Here is a 7512-nt window from a genome sequence, read left to right on the forward strand (position 1 = left end):
GGGCCGTGGGCCATATAATTACCGACGTTTCGTTTTTATCACAAACCCTCCCTCTTCTTCAGCCCCCCCACCCCCTCCACCCACCCTCGTACCACCAATTAAATCATGAAACTCATGAGTGGAAATAAAAATGAAAACTGAATGCACGTGTTCTGCCTATTGAATATATATTTTTATTAATTAATTAATTAATTATTATTACTATTATTATTATTATTTATCAAAAGCAACATTATTTTCTCTCTTACGAGTTCGCGACCCCTGGAAATGACTAACGCACTCCGGGGGGGGGGGGGGGGCCCCAGGGGGTTAAAAAGAACGTTAATCTTATTTAATGCTTGCTATATATCTTTTTTCTTGTGTTTGCCTGCGTTGTTTTCAGTATTAACTTCTTGCTATAGGTATCTCTTTCTTTCTTTCTTTTTTATTCTCTTTCTTTCTTTCTCTTTTCTCTCTTTCTCTCTCTTTATCTATCTATCTATCTAACTCTCTCTCTCTCTCTCTTTATCTATCTATCTATTTAACTCTCTCTCTCTCTCCCTCTCTCTCTCTCTCTCTCTCTCTCTCTCTCTCATGCTAACTCACACACATTCTCTCTCTCTATTTCTCACTCTCACTCTCTCTCTCTCTCTCTCATTTTATCTCTCATTCTCACTCTCACTCTCACTATCTCTCTCTCACCAGTCACATATCACCACTGTAAATTGTGCAAAAAAGCTAAATCACATAGTTTCAAACCCAGACTAGGGGTAAAAACATTTGTAAATATGTTAACAGCTATAATAGCCCAGCCCTCTCAGGTATTTGTAAGATTTGTCGCTTTTCTTGACTCAAAGACCCTTTACGCAATAGAAGCTTAGCCAGTTTAGATAGATGCTTGACATCTTACCCTAGGTTTTTTGCAGGGCATGTAAATTGTTCTGCAAATAAACTGTATCAAATCAAAATCTCTCTCTCTCTCTCTCTCTCTCATTCTCACTCACACACCACTATGGATCTACCTCATAAGTCTTACTATCTCTTCATTCTCTCAACTTTCTCTCTCAACACCAACTCTATCTCTCTCTCTCTTATCTCTCTCTACTCTCTTTCGTTCTCTCGAATTTCACTCACTCCCTCGCTCTTCTCTCTAACACTCCATTTCTCTCTCTTTCTTCTCACACACATTCACTCACACACACAACACACACACACACCTGAAGAGAGAGTATTTGAGTCAAGGAAGTAGTGTAACCCTCACACCCAGTATCTCTACTCTCTCTCTCTCTTCATTTTCTTCTTCTCTGAAATGAGTCTCACTAAAATTCTCTCGTCTCTCTCTCTCTAAACCCTCTCTCTATATCCGTTACTTCTTCCACCCCCTGTGCTATGCTATATATATATATATATATCGTAATATATATCTAAAACCGCCCCGTGGTATTATGATATATATATAGTATATTATAATACGAATATATATATATATACATAGTTTATATATATAGTATGAGGATATTACTCACTCTCTGATCTCTCTCTCCCGGGCTCACTCCAATATCTCGCTCTTTCTCTCTCGTCTACTCTCTCTCACACAAACACTATAACTCTCTCTCTTCTCTACTCTCTCTCTCTCACTCTTTCTTTCTCTCTCGATCTCAACTCACTCCTCGCTCTCTCTCTCTCTCATCACTCCCATTCTCACTCTTCGTCCTCTCTACTACTCTCTCTCTCCTCTCTCTCTCTCTCTCTCTCTCTTTATATATATATAGTATATAGTATATATATATATATGGATAGTAATACACCTAATATATATATTATATGATATATATATATATATACATATTTATTCATATGATATGAATATTACTCACTCTCTGTCTCTCTCTCAGCCTCTGAACTCAGACTCCAATTCTCGCTCTCTTTCTCTCTCTCTCTCTCTCTCTAACCACAAACCACTACTGCTCTCTCTCGTGCTCTCTTCTCTCTCAGCTCTCTCATAGTCGAGTGTCTCTCATTCTCACTCATGTGCTACAATCCCTAATCCTCTCTCTCTATTATCTATATTTCTGTGCAGCTAATCTCTTTCTCACTCCTCCATTCTCACGTCTTTCTCTCTCTCTTCCTCTTGCTTCGCTCTTCTCTCTCTCTCTCTCTCTCTGTCTCTCTCTCTCTCTCTCTCTCTCTCTTGCTTTGCTCTTCTCTCTCTCTCTCTCTCTCTCTTGCTTCGCTCTTCTCTCTCTCTCTCTCTCTATTTATATATATATATTATTTATATATATATAGTATCTTATATATATATATATATATATATATATTATATATATAGTATATATATATATATATGAGTATATATATATATGTTAATATTATATATATATATATTATATAGTGATATATTTATATATTATAGTAAATATATATATATTTCTCACTATTTCTCTCTCTCACTCCCATTCTCACTATCTCTCTCTCTCTCACACACACACACACACACTCTCTCTCTCTCTCTCTCATTCTGCCTCTCTCTCTCACTCACACACTCTCTCTCTATATATATATTTCTCACTCACTCTCTCACTCTCTCTCTCTCTCTCTCTCATTCTCACTCATTCCCTCGCTCTCTCTCTCTCTCTCTCTCCCCTTCTCTCCCTCTCTCTCTCTCTTCAGTCTCTCTCTCTCTCTCTCTCTCTACTCCTCTCTCTCTCACTCTAATAGTATTATATAGGATATAGTAGTTATAATATATATAATAAAAGTATATTATATATAAGTACATATATATGTGTCGTAGAGTAGTATATATTCATATTATATAAATTATATATATATGGTATATATAAGATATATATGATATAATAGTATATATAATATATATATTATATTATATATATACTTCTACTCACTGCTCTCTCTCACTCCCATTCTCATCTCGCACACACTCTCACAGCACTCTCTATCCCTCTGAACTCTCCTTCTCGCTGTCGATCACCAAACGTGTCTGGTGCTGTGCTAATGGGCTAATTAGCAGGTTACGATGATTCGTTATATCGTATTCGGTCAACCGTTCCGCTGTCGTCAAGCTTCCGCGGGAGACGGTTTGTAGATGGCGACGTCGGCAGATTATGGTCGGTATCTTTTATGGTTCTTTTGGTTTCTTAATTTTTTTATTATTTTTTTTTTTATTTATTTATTTTTTGTCAAGTAGACACTGCTTTTATTTTCATGTTTATCTTATATATTTTTCAAAATCTTTTTTTAAAGTAAAGATTAATTTGCACATTGCCATCTCTCCTTGACTCTAAAACCGCACGCAAATCTATTAAATCGGTGCTAACTGTCTTTTTTTCTATGGCGGTCACGTCGACGACTGATCCTAAACTAACATGTGGCTGGGCAAGCACGCCGCAAGCACAACTCCGTTTCCGCTTCCGCTGACCGTGAAAAAATAGAGACAGGATATTAACTGAGTTTTCCAGAAATTAGGATGTTTTCGGTTTAAAGGTGAGATTTTTTTTTTTTTTTTTTTTTTTTTTTTTTTTTTTTTTAGGGTGGTAGGGTGTATGCACATATTTGCATTTCGCGTATATGGGTATGTACATGTATACCGGGAATTAATCAAAGACTCAAACACACAGACACACATACATACACACTAAAACGCAAACAAATATAAATACAAACACACACACTCACAAGCATAAGCATGAACACACACACACAAACATAAGCATTAACACACATACACAAACAAATATAAACACAGACTCACACACACAAACATAAGCATTAACACAAACACACAAACATAGACGCAAACACACACACAAACATAGACGCAAACACACACACAAACATAAAAGCAAACACACACACATAAACATAATCGCAAACACACACACGCAAGCAAACACACAAACACACAACCCTCCCCCCACCCCAACACAGACACACAACCCTCCCCCACCCCCACCCCCACACAAACACACATCCCCCCCCCCCCCCTCAATCTATCCATCCATCGCGAAGAGAGAGCCCGAAGGAGGGAACCAGGGAACCACGCGGTCTTCATCACACGTCGATCAGAATCACACGTGGTTATCCCGACGGAGTTAATTAAAGACCGAGGAAGAAATGATCTTCGGCTGTTTCTCTCGGAGTGTATTTGGCAGAGCGCCATGGGCAGTTCTGCTTCATTAACTTGTGTCAATAGACATTAAAAGAGAATGGAAAGAAGGAGGAAGGAGGAGGGGGAAGGAAGGAAGGAGAAATAGAGAAGGAGGAGGAGGAGGAGGAGGGGGAAGGAAGGAAGGAGAAATAGAGAAGGAGGAGGAAGGAGGAGGGGGAAGGAAGGAGGAGAAATACAGAAGGAGGAGGAGGAGGAGGCAGGACCGGGAGCAAGGAAGGAGAGGAGAGAAATAGGACGAAGTAGGAGGAGGAAGAGGAAGGGGGAGAGGAAGGAAGGAGAAATAGAGAAGGAGGAGGAGGAGGAGGGGCAAGGAAGGAAGGAGAAATAGAGAAGGAGGAGGAGGAGGAGGGGCAAGGAAGGAAGGAGAAATAGAGAAGGAGGAGGAGGAGGAGGGGGAAGGAAGGAAGGAGAAATAGAGAAGGAGGAGGAGGAGGAGGGGCAAGGAAGGAAGGAGAAATAGAGAAGGAGGAGGAGGAGGAGGGGCAAGGAAGGAAGGAGAAATAGAGAAGGAGGAGGAGGAGGAGGGGCAAGGAAGGAAGGAGAAATAGAGAAGGAGGAGGAAGGAGGAGGGGGAAGGAAGGAAGGAGAAATAGAGAAGGAGGAGGAGGAGGAGGGGCAAGGAAGGAAGGAGAAATAGAGAAGGAGGAGGAGGAGGAGGGGGAAGGAAGGAGGAGAAATACAGAAGGAGGAATGAGGAGAAGGTAGATATGAAGGAGGAGGTAGATATGAATATGGAAATAATCCAGATTTTTTTGGTTATTCTAACATGGGTATGATAAATAAAAGGGAAAGAGGTGGCGGAAAATAAGTTTACGAAGAAAGTAAAAGCCAATCATGATAAAAAAAAAAAAAACATACAAACGTAGATAACAAAAAAGCGATAACGATAAAGAAAAACTAATAATAGATAAAAAAAATCCAGATAATTCCAACATATCCCCCCCCAAAGAAAGCCTTAACTAAAAAAAAAAAAAGAAGAAAAAAAAAATTACGAGTCCTCACCCACGGCTTCGAGACTAACCGGGCGGGAAACTAACAGCGTTGTTTGCATTTTCGTAACGTTCTTCAGAATTAGCACATCCGGGGAAGGACAAGGGAGGGTGGGGTGAGGGGTGGGGTAGGGGGGTGGAGGTTGAGGGGGGGAGAGGAAGACGAGGAGGAGGAGGAGGGGGAGGGGGATGAGGGGAGGGGAGAAGAAGAAAGAGTAATGGGAGGTGTCGAGGAGGAGGTAGGAGGGGAGGTGGGGGTGAGAGGGGGTGGGAGAATGAGAGGCGGGGAGAGGGGAGGAAGTAGTCAGACGGTCTGTGGGGGGGGGGGGGAGGAAGAAAAAGACACAAGGATGAGAGTGGGGTTGTGGGGAGTGGGATGGGGGGGACGTAGATGTGGGTCAGACACCATGACGACGGACGACCCCCAACGCCACTTTGGGCAGCACTGACGACCGTATACTGGGAAAAAGCATGCAGGAACATTTTCCATATTTGTTTGTGTGTGTAGAAGTATGTATATATGTATATGTATTATATATATATAAATATATATATATTATTTATATATATATATTTTTATATATATATATATATGTGTGATGTGTGTGTCTGTGTGTGTTGTGTGTGTGTGTAGTGTGTGTGCGTTGTGTGTGTGTGTAGTGAAGTGTGTGGTGTGTGTGTGTGTGTGTGTGTGTGAGTGTGTAGTATGTGTGGTAAATATTGTATATATTATTTATATTTATATATATATATTATATTATCTAATTATTATTATATTACACACCCACACACTTACAGATATCTATATATATATAAATTATATAATTATATATATATATATATATATATATACATATATATACATATATATATATACATATATAATATTACCTATATATATATATATATATATATATATATATATCTATATATATATAGTATAATGATAGTTATATATATATATATAGAGATATATATACATATATATATATATATACAACGCACACACACACCCACACACACACACGGACCATATAGCTAATACCCAGTGACATGTGTCAGATAGGATAAGGGATATTGCAAGCAGGAATCTAGGGCAAGGCCACAAACAGAACTTCCCTTTTTAAAGCCGTCCACCTGCCAGGGAAGTGGATTCTTAATCCCGAGCCCTTGTTAAAACATGACCTGTTGCTCCCTTGCGCTTCACGGGAATTGACACGAAACCATTGAGCGAGATAAGAGAGCATGTTAAAGTGACAGGAAAGAGGTGATATACTCGCGATAAGGACCACAACTTTAAGACCTCTTTTTTTAAGGACTTTTCACTCCCTCCCTCGGTGGGCGAGGTGGGGAGGATATTTAAAGAAGGGGGAAGGGAGGAAGGGAAACGATGCAGAAATCGCTCTATTTCCCAGGGAAGTAGTAATTAGCTGTTCCTTGGTTGAGAAACCCCTTTTCCCTTTTTCCTTTTTTTTTTCTTTTCTTTAAATGGTCGGGAGTGAATCTGGAAGTCTTACCTTTGGCTGGATTTTTTGTCATACGTAAACCCTTTTTTGTGTTGCATGATGTTAGACTAAATAATCCTTTTGGGTTATTTTTAATCTTTGTTTTATCTTTTCGTTTTATTCTTCCTTCTTTCTTTTCTTTTTTTTTATCATTCTCTGTGCTAATCTTCTTTAGCCATCTTGTGGACATGATCTACTTAATAAACTATTTGCACCTCCATTTTTTTCTCTTTTTTCTATTTTCTGTGTCCTCCTTTAGTCTCCTATTAGTTCTATCTGTCGGTCTGTTGGAGTCTTTTGTTCTTTTTTGTATCACTTGATTTTCTTGATCTACCATTATTCTAAGATGTCATATTTAACAATATCCTCAGTTCACGGTGGCGTCACAAAGGCCACTTGTCCATTGTGAGAACCTATGCACATGCATTGTCTCATGATTAACCGGTGATTATAACAGCAGGGGACCCAGGTGTAAGTCATGCCTTTTGTTGGTTGCCATGGTCATGTGATGACGAGGAAAAGTTCCTTTTAATGGGTGAGAAGGTTTAATCATGAAGAAATGTCAATTATGAATACTTTGATAGAAATATTAATACCCACACACAGAACACACTCACACACACACATTACACACGACACACACCTGCACACACGCTAAGTGTGTATAAATAGTTATATCGATAAATATAAATGTATATATAGAGTATAATAAATCTGGATAGTGTGTGTGTGTGTTTGTGAGTAGATGTGTGTAGTGATGTGTGTGCATACAAACCACACACACACACCACACCACACTACAACACACAGCACTCACACACAATAGTATATAATATATATATATATA

The sequence above is a fragment of the Penaeus japonicus genome, unplaced genomic scaffold (genome assembly GCF_977035675.1).
Source record: "Penaeus japonicus unplaced genomic scaffold, GWHDUDI00000001_assembly GWHDUDI00000012, whole genome shotgun sequence".
In the NCBI taxonomy this organism is placed as follows: Eukaryota; Metazoa; Arthropoda; class Malacostraca; order Decapoda; family Penaeidae; genus Penaeus; species Penaeus japonicus.